Source organism: Numida meleagris, chromosome 10, assembly GCF_002078875.1.
Source record: "Numida meleagris isolate 19003 breed g44 Domestic line chromosome 10, NumMel1.0, whole genome shotgun sequence".
Lineage (NCBI taxonomy): Eukaryota > Metazoa > Chordata > Aves > Galliformes > Numididae > Numida > Numida meleagris.
In genome coordinates this window covers 1-14610 of record NC_034418.1, presented here as the reverse complement: position 1 = coordinate 14610, position 14610 = coordinate 1, and the positions used below count along the sequence as shown (strand labels likewise).

At 37.7% G+C, this 14610-nt stretch overlaps 1 long non-coding RNA gene across 2 annotated transcripts in view; it reads left to right on the top strand.

Annotated features, from left to right (window-relative positions):
- LOC110404572 overlaps positions 1 to 9772 on the top strand; it is a 108783-nt gene extending 99011 nt beyond the window's left edge. The window contains exon 4 of one of the 2 annotated variants that reach the window (XR_002442322.1): positions 9581 to 9772. This is a non-coding gene — a long non-coding RNA (uncharacterized LOC110404572). The remainder of the gene's footprint in view (positions 1 to 9580) is intronic. The other variant, XR_002442321.1, reaches the window with a different exon arrangement.

Here is a 14610-nt window from a genome sequence, read left to right as displayed (position 1 = left end):
CTGAGAAAAATGAGGTTGGGTTGGGGATGGTGTGGCATTAACATGGAATGAGGAGGACACATCCGTCCTCCTGAAATAAGACAGAGGAAGAAAATGCAACGAATCCCTTGAGGAAGCTAAGGCCAAGTCTAAATCTAGGATCGTGTTTTTCCTGGCAGCTGCCACACCTGTTATATTTGTGCTAAGGGGAGAGATGACAACATCCAATACAAGCATAGGCCTTGGTCTGTCCCAGAGACAGGTGCTTAGTCACCACACAAGTGGTGACTTGAAATGACCTCCTGCTAAAACAAACTACAGGGTGTGTAAGTATGACAGACTGTAAAACTGGTTGCAACACTGATCCTGGTGTAGGAATTAAATGTTACAAAATGCAGTGCAAGACCTTATGGAAAGGTAGAGCAGTATTTAAAGAAAACTGATTTCAGTCACTTGGTCCTTCTCTCATGTTGTTATGTTCAGTCCAAAGCACCAAAATGCACGTCTGAGCAGTCAGGCCAAGAACACTTGTGTTGTAAAATGAGCAATGCCACCTGTCAAATCCTCTCTTACCCCTCTTGGCTTCCCTTGGGTAGCAGCAGAGGCAGTTTTTGAACTTACTTGCTATGCCCTTTAGGAATGCAGTTATTTTGGTGTGCTTTTTTTTGTTGTGTTTGTTTGTTTTGTCTCAGTCTTTTATTCTACCCCCTAAACGCTGAGCAAGCTCATTGCCTGTTGTCTTTGTTTCTTCTTTTTGAATTATCTTTAAGAATACTCTTTTCTACTGCTGAGCTAACAGAAAGAAGAATGGCAAGTATGACTTACTGTAACCTTGTTGCCATTGTCCTGTTATCAGAGGGTAGCTTTTCTGCTGGTAAGTCATTTCTGCTGTAAGCCTCTGAGAGCACAGGCCTTTTGATCTTCATCTGAACACCTCATTCTTCAGTGTTTACCAGCGTGCCATTATTTATGTCCTTGCTTATCAAATGTGTCATTTTTGTAACCTTTTTGTTAATTCTTCTCATGATAGCACACAGATATTATTTTACTCAGTTCAGACAAGTCTTGATATTTCTGTTATGAATCTCTGCACTCTTCCAACAGTTGGAAGTATCCTCACCTTTTCCTCTTATTTTTCTCCAGGAAAAGCCTGCTAAGCATGTAATTGCTATTCCTTCTGCTGTGCAAGCCCTGGTTCTTTAGATAACAGCCTCTCAGCTGGTGAATCAAATACTGTTACAATTGCTACTTTTTTGTTGCTTCCTTTTGGGAGATCGGTACTATTAACATTGGAAAACAAAGTAAACAAAGCTCCTTGTCTTTGTAAGGTTGTTTAAATACTAACATCAAAGTTCTGATTTCACAATGAACGCCTGGTTCCACTGACACTAAGAAATAGGAGGAACCAGGACAATCTGCAAAGCCCCTTAATGTTTCTTTCCAATTAGATGATGCTCTGCAAATAAGTCAAGGCAACATATTTCTGAGTAGTGTGTTGTTAGAAGGGCAGCCCTCCTCTGTCTCTACAAAGAATGACTTGACAGCAGGACATTTAGAGAGTAACAATCCAGGACCATGATCATGTACACTTATACAACGGAATTCTACTTGCCATCGTTCAAGGAAAACGTAATAAATATCAGAACCAACTACAAGTCTGAACTGACGGTAAAGTGCCAGTAAGCTTATTTTTGGAAAAAGTGCATGCTATACACAGCTTTTGACATGAGGCACGTGAAGGAAGCAGTCTGGACACGAAAAAGGAAGTTGTTGGAATTGAAACTCTTTGTGAAAGCAGTAGTACACCTTTATCACATTTATATGAGAATAGATGTTCCAAAAACCACTTTTTTTTTTTAACCACCATAGAGAATTCTTTTCAATGTATATAATCAGTATTCAAGCAAAATGTTCTCTACTTCTTTCCAAACAAACAACAGAATTAAACTAGATTAAGCACCAGAAATGAGAATATCAGTACCATTATCTTTGTTTAAGACTCCTTGAGGGTGCAGACTGGCAGCTTGACAAAAGCCACGAACTGAATATGAGTTTTCAGACTGGTTATTTAAAATAAATGATCCTTTCCAGAAACCTAGTATTTACTTAAACACCTTTTATTTGTCTGAACAGAATTCCCTGTTTGCCTCTGATCCTTGGCATTTCAGTAGTGTTTGTATTGGCTCAGCTATCCCCAAAAGTGATTGCACTGTGCTAGACACACTACTAGAAAAGCAGCTTTATCCCAAAGATGCACATTCATATCAAACAAGGATAATGCACAACAGGAGAAGGAATACGCCAAACAAATGATTAACGTAAGAAACTACATTACATGCTGTCTACCATTAAGCACTAATGATCATCGTACTGGGACATGTTTCACAACTGAGGCGATTTTAAAAGAAAGATGTGAAGGTGACCAAAACATTGGCACAGGTCCTCACTGTAGGCAGAGACTCATGTCAGCACTTTCTCCTTTATTACTGTGTTTCATTGAGAAATTTATCAGGTTCAGAATACGTTAACAAAATCTTCACCATTCAAGTCCTTCAGAAACATGCTGTTGTAACTTCTACTGCCTCACAAGGTTTTACCAGCCACCCTAGCTTTTGCATTTGCACCAATAAAAATTACCCTGAGATGCAGAGTCTCACCTTAATGGAAATGAGAGTAGTAGAATATGCACATTATCAGAAGTCTCATAGACAAAAAGAAAGATAAAAATTTAATAACATGCCTATTATCACATTTACAAAAAAAACAATACTTTGGTCTGCTGCAGTGCTTTGCTTTAGTCATCTTCCTCATTACTGAATGTACAGACAACATCTCCTGCTCGTTTCATTTTTTTCCTGCAGACATCACTGTAACATCCCTTCTGGAATTCCCCCAAGTTTTCTTTCTCTGGAAAATATTGTAATAGGATCTGCGACTTCTCTTTTTCCCTACACTGCAAAACATCGTAGACTAGCCCAGGTGTTCTGCTTTATAAATAAGTTATATTCATTCTCACAAGTTTGAACTCATTCCTGAGTCTGGGAAGGAATCAAGATCACTAGGAAGAAGTCAGGCCTGTAACCCAAGGAAGGCTGTGAACCTAACAGATACACTGGCATAAGGGACTTAGGAAGTTTGGAACGGTACCTTTTTTTTATGAGTTTGCCACAAGTGTTCAGAACACCACACATTTCCAGTTTCAAGTGTCATTAGGAAATACAGGTTTTCTTAAGGAGGTTGCCAAGTTTTTTCCCCTAGTAATTCTTCTGTCTGTAGTGCAAAGATTTCTAAAGCTCCTTGGCACAACAGATTTACCCTCTTAAGTTGTTCTGCATTGGTAGGAATCCTGACCGTTGTTTAAACATGACTTTAGTTTGAAAAAGAAGCACAAAAATTGCATTACACAACACTGATACGCTCTTCCTTCACTATCTGTGAAGCAAGACAATTGTCTTTTTCTTGAAACAAATATCCGCCCTTAAAACTCGGCTCGAGAAGCTTACTCCCTCCTTCTCAAGAATAGTTAGAGGTTCAGTTGATGTCAGTCATACCTGGACAATGTATTCTGGTTTCAGCACAGGTTTGGCTGACCTGTAACAACACTTACATGTTGCAGGTGACCTCACTGGGGGACAACCATAAACATGTATTTTCTCAAGAGCTTAGAGTGTGCAGTGGAAGAATGCTGTGGTTTTTAATTTGCTATTGAATAACTACTATATACATGCTATATATTTGTGCTATCCGACATATGTTGCTGTATGTTTAGTAACACAGGTTTGTTTAATAACATTTCTTCAGAGTGAAACTTTACATGTAGAAGAATCCATAAATATCCCTGACATTCAGTTCAAATCTTAGCCCTTCATTAAATCAGCTAGAGCTGAGTTCCATTTCTCATCTTACTGAAGAGGCTATTGTCTCCTTACCTTTAACAAACTTTTTTCTGTTTTTAATCCACTGTTAGACAGGTTAGCACACATTTTAGAAAGCCCATTCCCAACTAAATACAACAGTTTTTAAACTCGAGCTCTATATACAGTCACAGTAATCCCACAACTCTGTCTGACATGTATTTGAACCAGGGCTGCAAAGCTACTTTCCCTTCCTTTTCTTTCCCCCGGCTTCCTCAGCACTTCACATTCATTTCCATATTGTTCCCCATGCTGCTACTCAATGGCATCAGGATAGGAAACAAAACTTGAGATCAGTTCCTCAGTCTCCTTAGCATGAGTTTGTTTACAGTGCAGAATGGGGCCAGAAAGGAGGGGAGGAGGCAGGTGGACGGTGTGGGCGCAGAAGTGCAGTCTCATATGGAGATCAGTCTAGAACATCAGAGCCTAGCCATCTGCCAGGGTAGGATGTACACGATTAATATATCCTGTCACTCTCATCTCTCCTATCTTCAAATCTTTAATCTGTATAAAGGCGATCATATTACTCTTTCTAAAGCACATCAATTAGTGTTTGCAAACAATCCGTGTAATTGAGCTTCACAGTAAATTGTGAGCACCTAATGACTAAAAAGCCTGCCACGATCCCAAGTTTTGAGCAGCCTGCTGTAAAGACAGCATAAAGCCATGCACAGAAGCGTTACTAATCAGGAAATGTTATAAACAATTTAAAGTAAGGTAGAAAGTGATAGGGAACTTAATTAATACATTCAGTAATCCAGGCCTATTATACTTGCCTTGCACTTGTAAGGATTTAGAGGCTTTCCAATCTAATCCTAGTATTTGGCCCAGTATAGCAGGTACTCCTTATAGTTCTACTCAAAAAGTTACATTCAGAATAGAAACATTTTTAACTTGAACTACCCATTCCCTGTATTTACAGAGTTACACAGCATATTTTTCTTTAGGAAGAAAAATAAATATTGTTGATTTGTATTCCTAATACTGAGAGATTTACAGATCTCTCATAGCCATCATATCAGATAAAATGCAAGAAACAATTCATTTTTTGGTATTTTAATCACAGGATTGCTTACTGAATTTCAGCAGTAAGGAAAAATAGTATGTATCTGTGAAAGCAAATGAACTTCAGAACTTCTATTTCTACGTATTGCCTGGGGGAACTCACATACCCATCATTTAAAATAACAACAGCTGAACAGAACAACCAAGCTTGCATTCCGATTTGATTTGACTCATCTTTGGAATCGACAAGAAATTACAGTCCTGGAAACCCATATCAATAAAATACTTTTGCAAAGTAGACATGTAATACATATCTATCTTCTTGCTCTTTGAACCTTTTAATGTTATAAACTATGGGATGTTCATTCCCTGATAGGACCCAGAGATTACACTTTCTCAAAGAAATGCTCCGAATTTGCTATGATCCAGTGAATCTTCATAGATTATGTTCATTCTGTCATAAAACATGACTGACGTTTACAGTTCAGTCCTTCAGTTACTACATTTTTTGTTCTAGTCAAGACAGCAAAATAAACTCTAAGATGCTGAACTGCAAAATTCCTCCTGAGTTAAAGAGAATACTGTCAGGATTTGTGAGTGAGAAAGCCCCAAGAGTGCTGGGAATTTGAAGTACTGGGATTTTTGCTGAAGATTTCTTCAGAGTACCTGCTCCAGGTTGGATCACTGAAGAATTATGAAATTGGAGGAACACTTACATGTAGGAGGAATATATGATAAAAAGTTGAAAACTTGATCAGTGTTGTGACGAAAACTGAGTAGGTTGAACCCGCAGGGACAGCTTATGTCTTGCTCAAGTTCTTCCAAGTTACAACAATTTCCCAGCATGTGTTGCGTGAATGATAGTGTGACTTTTTTTACTGTTTTACTTACTCTTTGCGCTTTCTGAGGTAAAAAGCTAATGAGTCTAACAAGGCAGTATTAATCTGCAGGCAAGGTACTTTCCAGACAAATAAAGGAATTGGAGGAAAAAAATAGAGCAGAAGTTCAGCACGCTGCTTTTATAAGGCTAGCATGTCTTAAAAGACTGTAAGAATGACTAGAACATAGCGACATTCTTGCCAAAGAAAGCAAAAGAAATCCTGTTTGTTTGTTACGTGGCATGAGTCAAACCAGCATTTCAGGATTCTAGCACATGTGTAATGAAAAGGCAAGGAGACCATTCTTCTATTTCAACAGCAATTTCATGTGGTGTCACACCTAGTTTGGTGTCCCACATGGTCTGGAAGTCAGGGAAGCTGCTGAGAAATACAGGGCTCCAGAAATTTGCTAACTCAGAGTTGCTTCTAAAAAGGTAAAGCATTGCTTCTGCTAGATCCAGCTGATTACTGACAGAAGTTATTCGATTTCTGGAAACACAAGTGCATCCAGAAGAACTGAAACTGGTGTCCATTGGTCATTTAGTAATTTACTGAGGGGCATGTTGGTCTGCATCTAATCTCATTAAGGTTTCATTTACTCATTTTCAGTGCTGAGCTGTACAAACACTGAAGAATGGAAAAATATCTGACTGATCATTCTTTTTGAGAATTCAGTTCATCCTCTTGAAAATAATTTGAGAGTTCCTCTTTAGTGAGTACTTAAAAATGTACTGAAGAGAGTTTTTTTTAACTGAGTTTTTAAGGGATGCTTTAAAGAGACATATTGTAATCTTAATTTTATATTATGTCTCTTTGGGTCTGCAACACGTACTCCCACTGAAAGATGCATCTGTAAAACAGCCTTAGATATAGAGATGTAACATATACATGTTACAACACAACACATATACAGACTACCCATGTATTTTCTATTCTTTAAGTCCAGTTTATCACATTAAACACAAAACAGGAGTAGGAAAACTGGCTACAGTTAAGAATCAAATTAAAAAGATCCAAATTTTACTGAGGTTCCTTAAGTAACATTAAAACAAACAGAATAACAAAATGAGTTTTTCAGATCTGAGTTTGGACTGCCTATTTGTAAAAATAAATGCCCGATCTGTTACGTTTTGCTCATATCACTTTTTCAAGAAAGAGAGAGCCTATAAACACATCTAAATTATGCACAGGCACTTGCCCTCCCATCCCTTGGGCATGCTAAGTTAAAAAATGTTGCTTGATGATTCCTGTAAGAACATAGTTCCCTTCTGGTCTGAGGGACATAGGCAACTGGGAATGATTAATCACGGGCAGTGGGTTTAAGCAGCAGCACGGTGAGCAGCATTGTGTCACAGGCTGTGCCAGGCATGTCAGTGCAAAAATATCATCATAGGAAAACTAAGTTCCAACAGACTTTTGATGGTCATTATTCTAATCTTTCTGCTCAAACCATAGCTAGCATCAAAATTAGATTGGGACAGTTATCCTACTAGTCCTGTTAATCAAATGGTCAAGAACAATGATCAAAGAATATAAAATGACCCGATCTTACAATGTGCTATTGCATGAAGGCTTAGCATCTCATGATTTTTGAGGTCAGTGAGCTACATTGTCAGGCTTTAAACTTCAAAATGATATTTTAGAGCCATTTGTGGACATGTTAAAAAATGGGAGGAACTTTGCCAAAGGCTGCCTTGACATAGTACTTGGAGAGCAGAGGCAGCAGAACAATTTTTAATGAATACGCTATAAACCACTTGAGAAGCTTTAGATATTGCTGTTACGCCAGGTTTCAAATACTTTACTAGAATAACACACTGAGAAGTTTCTTCATGGTACGGTCATTTAGCTAATGGTGTTTGACAGCTGAAAGTGAAGAAGCCAAAGAATTCAAATTACAAGCTGAAGCAGTGGTAGAAAAGGGATATCATGTGACACAAAAGCACATTTTCTGCTGAAGGCAAGAAATACAGGAGCTTTCACATGGCAAATAAGTTGGTCTCATGATTTCCTGTTAAAAGATACACTATTATGAGGGGATTTGAACTCTTCTGCTTGAACCTCGTCCTAACATCGCTTGCAAACACAGTTTTGCAGCATTTGTGGGCTGCAAAGATGTATTGATTAGCTGGAGAAAATGGTTCTCTCAAAGCTTATTACTGTCTTGGGTATTTCCTCATTTTTGCCAAGCTGCTAAACAATACCGACTTCATTCTTTGCTCAGAGAAAATGACTGTTCTCTGATAACACAGGCTAGCAATTTAAAATTTTTAAATTATTTTTAAATGTCTGTTTAAATTCTGTTTTTATATTCTCTAGAGTCAACTTCTTGATGTCTATAACCTTTTGTGGAATATAGTATTACGTAGTTATCAACAATACTTCAGCCGATCTCCTAAGCCGATCTCTCTAGGCAATAGATTCAGCCTAACATTGTTCAAAGCCTGAATCTAACAGCTAGCACTTGGATAACATTTCTGACTGGATCTGTGCAATTTAAAACTGTCATGGGAGGGGGACAACCCTCATCAGCCAGAGCTTTGATCAGCTGTAGCTGATACTCAGGAGCAATGTCTAGGATGGTTTCCTACCCCTAATTTCCCCGTTACGTGCTCTGTTCGCTTAGTAACAGCCCTCAAAATGTAACAAGGACCAAGATTTTGAATCGGGATGTGTTGCACTTAGAAAACGTTTTGCTATGCCATTGTGAAGTACATCCAGCTAACACAGAGGAGAACCAAGGCATCAGAGCTATAGCAATAGTTTCAGTAATAATGTGGTCGGATACCACATATCTCGGTGAATATGCAGCAACTCAAAAGATAGGAAAGCAGCAATCACAATAAAAGTAGTCATATATCATTTGTTGTGTAGGAAAAAAGCAGATATTAAAGAGATGCCATTCGATTCCATTATGGACTAAATGCATCCCGCACAGGCACCACTCAAGACACAAAGCCAAGAAAAATAGCTTACAAAATTAAAACCGACTTTCATTCAATACAAAATAATGGTACTATAGAGCGGGTGAATAGGGTCAACTATTCACTGTTCCTTCTGACGTACAAATGGTGAGTAATCAGATGAAGCCAATATGAGACTGACAGACAAGAAGATGTGTTACTTCACATAGCGTGTTAAAGCTGCAGAACGTCTTGCTGCAGTAACTTTTGCTGCCAAAAGTGTTCATGAGTTCAGGCGTAGTCTTTGCAAGTCTACAAAAAAGTTGACCACCAAGCATTTTTAAACACACAAACTGTGTGGGACAAGCACAGTCAAACTTGGCTTGTTCTTACGTGCTTCCCTAGGCACCTGCTTTTTCCTGACATTGGAGACAAAATAGTGGGCTAAGGGGGCCTTTCGATCTGACCCAAAACTAGAATATACGAAATAAGAATGCCTAAATCCAGGTCATGTTATTAGGCTCATGTCAAATGTAATAATATGACATCTGATGACCTTAGAGTATGTTATAGCCTTACATTCCATTACAATCTATAAATTAGTAGATTTTTAACAAAGGAAATCCCCTCCATTCTACTGAGTGTAAGTTTTAAGTGCCAGCACTTTCTGACAGTGAAAACACTGGAAAAGTCATCATTTTTCACAGCCATTTCTAGTACTAAATGAGAGTCCTATAGAAGCAATAGATCGCATTACAGAATGACAATGGCAAATCAGTAGTGCCTAAAGATGGCATATCTTTCATGTTTCCCATACAACATGTTACATGTGTGTTCAGTAAAAGCTGTGACTGTACCCGTGTAGCATCTCAGAATCAAACTTGACTGCTTTTTATTTCAGAATATGAATTCTTGGACAAGATTGTTCTGAACAGTAGCACAGTACGACGCATCTTCTCTCTGGCCACGCAGAACAACATGCCAGGTATGCTAATTACTAAGTGACTGAGGACATTAAGCATTGCCCTACAAGTGTCTTTTGCATACCCATAGGTGGCTGCTATAGAGCATGAGAGCAGCTTTGTGTTATTCGTGAGTATAGTCTTTCTACTTTCAGCACAGTTAACAAGATTCCTGACAAAAGGCCACAAAGCCAGGGCTTCACATCTAGTCTGATGGCTCAATGCTTGGGTATTAAATGAGTTAAATAAGACTCTTAATCTGCTCAAATCTGCTGAGAGGGTTGAGAGCACAATTTCATCTGCTTTTCAAAGAGACTAGGAACACACTCATGTAAATTACACTAAAGGAAGCGTTGTTCATATTGCTAACCTTTCTAAGTTTCTTGGTTCAGAGGCATGGAAAAACAATTCAGATACTGTTATTTTCATGGCAGAGCTGCCCTTTTATTAGTTATAATATATAACATTGGAAATGATCATGTATCAAAGCAGTACTAAACTAGAATTATGAGAATATCTAGAAAATAAAATTACCTGCAAGATAGAAACAACTATGATTTCTATCAAGGAAGTTTATCTATAAAGCGTTATCTACAGCAATTAAATTTATGTTGTAACCTTTTTATGCAAGAGAATGGGTTTTGTAGTCTCAGCCTTGAACTCCATGTACCACATACAGACAGTGGCTATAACTTCCTCATCTGTAGTTTTACCCAAGGAAACAATAAATGGTCCCCCAATGCCGCCCTCTGTTGAAAATACATAACTACATGGACAGATCCCTTTTCATAAGAGCAACACATATACAGCAAAATATGGCAGATTTTTAATCATAAGTCTCTCTCTAAGAGACTCTGAAGACTTCCATTGCATTGCTGAATTTCAGAGATGTGAATGCTGCAGTAATAAAGCATTTACATGAAACTCTAAACAAGGTAAAAATGAAAACAGGTTTTGAAAAAGAAAAATTTGAGTAACTTTTGGCAGCAAATCATTCAAGCAGTATTTGTCATCAGTAATTTATTACTCATAAAAGGAAGAGTGTGTAAACAATTCATTTGTGTTCATTTATCCAGTAGCGATTATGATGCCAGATATGCTTAGGTAAAAGTTTTGGATAGCAATGCTTTGTGTACGTACAAATAGCAACTTGCTGACAGCTGATGTAAATACAAGCCATATTCTCACCTGCAGCTGTAGCAAATTTATACATTTACTGTTTGAAAGCTTGTACTCTGAATAGTGTACTATTTGATAATGTTGAAAAAAGATATTCTTAAAGTTTTTCAAAAATCTCTACATAGTTTTTATTCATATTCCTGCTTGTATTCAGAATTATAAATATAGATCTCCACTATCTTAATTAGCACCTCTACTCTTATGGGTCTAGTATGTCTGGTTGTACAAGGACATATTTCAACATATACTTTAATAGTTTCACAACTGCTGATCTGATTGTTCAGCCATTCTGCTATAGAGAGAAAGGTACTCATATGTAAGCATGTGTGGCTGCACGTACAGTGTGCCTCTATAAGCTCTCCTATCACGAGTTCTAAAGCAGCTTTCCTGAATACAATACACAGGAATTCTTTTCCCTGTCCAGTCATACAAAACTAATGCTATTGGCTACTGAGCTGGATAGAGGGATATTATTTTGTAATATCATTATTAGAAGTCCAGTTAACAACAACACAGCAGAGAATGTTGCTGTCTATTAGCAGTGCAAGGTACAAACCTTTTATTACATTCTGGAGTTGATCCTTGAGTAGCTCTTCATTAAGGTATTTTTCCCAGTGATGAAATAGCACTGAGAGTATCCTCAATTGTATTTGCTACATCACAGGCTTTTGCAGATAGTGTTTGCAAGAATTTAGAAATGTCTAGTATGCTTTTCCCTGCACCGTGCTTTCCTTTGTAGTAGTTACAGAGCAAAGACATTATTAGCTGCTGCGTGCATCACATTTATGTAGGAGACCCTCCTGTAATCAGGAAAGCAACATTTATACAGCAGCTTTTCACTAGCAGATGGTATCAACTTACCCTGCTTAGAAAATGGATTAGTCCATAATTTTCTGATCGGGGTAACGCGTGAGTTTCACGCAGCCATTTATAACACCGTGTATCTGAGTTTGTTGAAAGACAACTATGCCAATCATGCACATACCGTTTTCTTTCAATGACTGAGGAAAGAAAGGATTTAGCCTGGTAAGTTCCTTCAGGAATAGCAGGCAAACAAGGTTATTAACATCACTTTCCAGCATTTTAGCAGATACATGATACTTGGTATTAATTAATCATTTACTCTGAAGACAAACATCCAGTGGATCGTTCTGAAGACGACAGTTGGAGTGAATTGCAAGTCTTTTGGGGACAGTTATTCACACCACTTACATGTGATACGAATTTCCCATGCATCAGCTATTCTGCAGATTGTTACAGAGATACTTTTACTGGATGGGAGGATGGATGTGCTTTGAGAAGAGGCTGTTAACCCAAGTTCTGGGAGTGAAATTCTAAGAAAAAATGTGCAATTATAGAAATATAAATTATCATTTAAATTTATTGGTCCAAAACCATTAGCCATCTGAAAATGCTCAATGGTGATGCAAACTGCAAACTATCCACCAGAGGGAAACGCATGCTTAGAAAGAAAAATAAACAATTAGAAAGATGAATGAAGCATCTCCCTTACATTAAAAACACTGCAAATTCAGTTCAGAATTTCTCAGTAACAGTACAGACTTCCTTAGATTTTGAATGTTTTCAGAAGGTATTTTCAAATAAAAAGGTAACACAAAGTTTCCCATGCTGATGATTCTACTGTTGCACTACATGTGGAAACTATGCATAATATCTGTGCACACACAAAATCATATTTAGATTTTTTTAGACACAGAAATGCAGCCTAAATTCACTGCTGTTAAAACAATTAGACCAAGTTTATGAGAGCAGAAGTCCAGCTGTGATCATACATTAAAAACCACACCACATTTGATCACTAGAGTGGCTACAATTATGATGTCTTTAGCCACTGTTGTGTTTAGTATGTTATTAAACATATTACACTGCTATTGGAAATTTCTGTTAGATTTCCCAAAGGTTTGTGTCCTACTAGGGTAAATTTAAAAAATAACAGACTGTTAGAGAACGTTTAGAGACACCTGAAGATGAGTCTGAAACATTTGTAGTGATCCAGCAACCACAAAGAACTCTTAAAAAAACATGGTCCTCACCTAATGAGAACTCTAATGTCAGTGTTACTTAATCTAAAAGCTTGCCTCCAGAATGATACTCAGGAAATCTCAGCACTTCACTTGTCTGGGATCTTTTTTGAAAGAGAAATCTCAGGCTGTTGCTGCAATTCTGGGGTTCGTCTGTTTTCTGTTTAAAGATACAGCTAAAGGCAGAGAGCACCTGGAAAGCAAGGTTTGAATGAAGTGGAGGAAACACTTTTCTGAAAAATGAGAGGACAGGTGCTTCAGACAGAACCAGATCCACACATCACTGGAGTAGAACTATGCCAATGTTGCTACCAGTCAATATCTGTACATACAGCTGCACCCAGTGGAAAGTTTTGAAGAGGAAAACCTTACAGAGATATTGAGAATCCCACCTTGAACATTCTTTTAAAAATGTCTGCAATATCATACAGACAGGATATATCTCTGGCAATAAGTAAATAAAGGCCCTTCCAGAGCTACTTCTGGAGAAATAATGACATGCATAATAGTGATTTCATTAGAAGAAGAGACACTGCCCAGCACTTCCTTTCATTAGAAGATTTTAAAGCATGGTTTTCAGAAATTCCCTTAGAACACAAATAATTGCTTTGGGTTTTTCTCTACCCAATGTGTAAGACAAGCAGTTAAAAATAAAAGGAACTGGCATTATGTATCAGACAATATCAAAACACCGTGATTGAGATTAAGTAATTCTTGACTTCAGTGGAATTACTCTTAGATTTGCTGTTGATCTCATTATACTCTTATGAGATCAAAAACAGCTAAGCAGATTGGCGCTGGGAGGAGGTGTTGCAATCCTTTTTCCATTCTGGAAGATACTCCTTAGTGTTGTACACCATATTTGCCAGGTTTGTAAAATTCTACCTCAGTATTTAAGGAAATAATCTGTATCACAGTCTTAAATAGAGCACAGCATGTATAATTCCTTGTTTCAGTGCTTATTTTTTTTTTACAGTAAATCCCATTCTAGTTTCACTTCTGTGACTTGCCTATTTTTGTTGGTGCTGCTGTTTTAGTTCCTTCTTTAATTATTTGGAACCAGACTTTGAAATAAGATGTTCTGACATCATGGTAACAATGTACTTACATATTCTTTGGTTAGACAGGGAAGAACTTCTGATTCACAAAAGATTTGCATACTGCCCTACCAAGTTTTCTAGGGGATAAAGTAGTAGCATACTGCTGGCACAGCAGGACAACCAGATCATATGCTTTCTGAGAAACAGCCTGTTTCCTCCTAGCCCTATATGCAGGCTGTTCTGGTGGTTTTGTTTGGCTGAAGAACATCAGAAAAACAACTGCCTCCCACTTTATTGCACTTCTCACTGCAAAAGCTGGTTTCCTTTGTGTCAGCATATTTCTAAAGCACCATCAACAGTTCTCCCCTGAATTTTTAGAAGAGAGATTTCTTGAAGGCAGAGAGTACGCTAGTTTTTCATGCTTTAGAATGGAATTTCATGTCAAACATTTAATGCACATTTGTGATTTATCTGCCACTCTTCTAACTTTTTGTTCTTTATAAAAGAAAACATCCAGTTATTCACACAAACAAAAGCATAAGAAAGGTTTCTTTCTGCTCACAGGCAGCTTTAGCCAAGTAACAGGCTTTTTGAAACAGGGAGACTTCTGAGAAACTATCTCCATGCTTTAAAATCTGCTAAGTGTGATGGATACGTAATTAGAAGGAAGGCCAGACACAACACTGTTTTTTTTTTCTTTGCATGCAA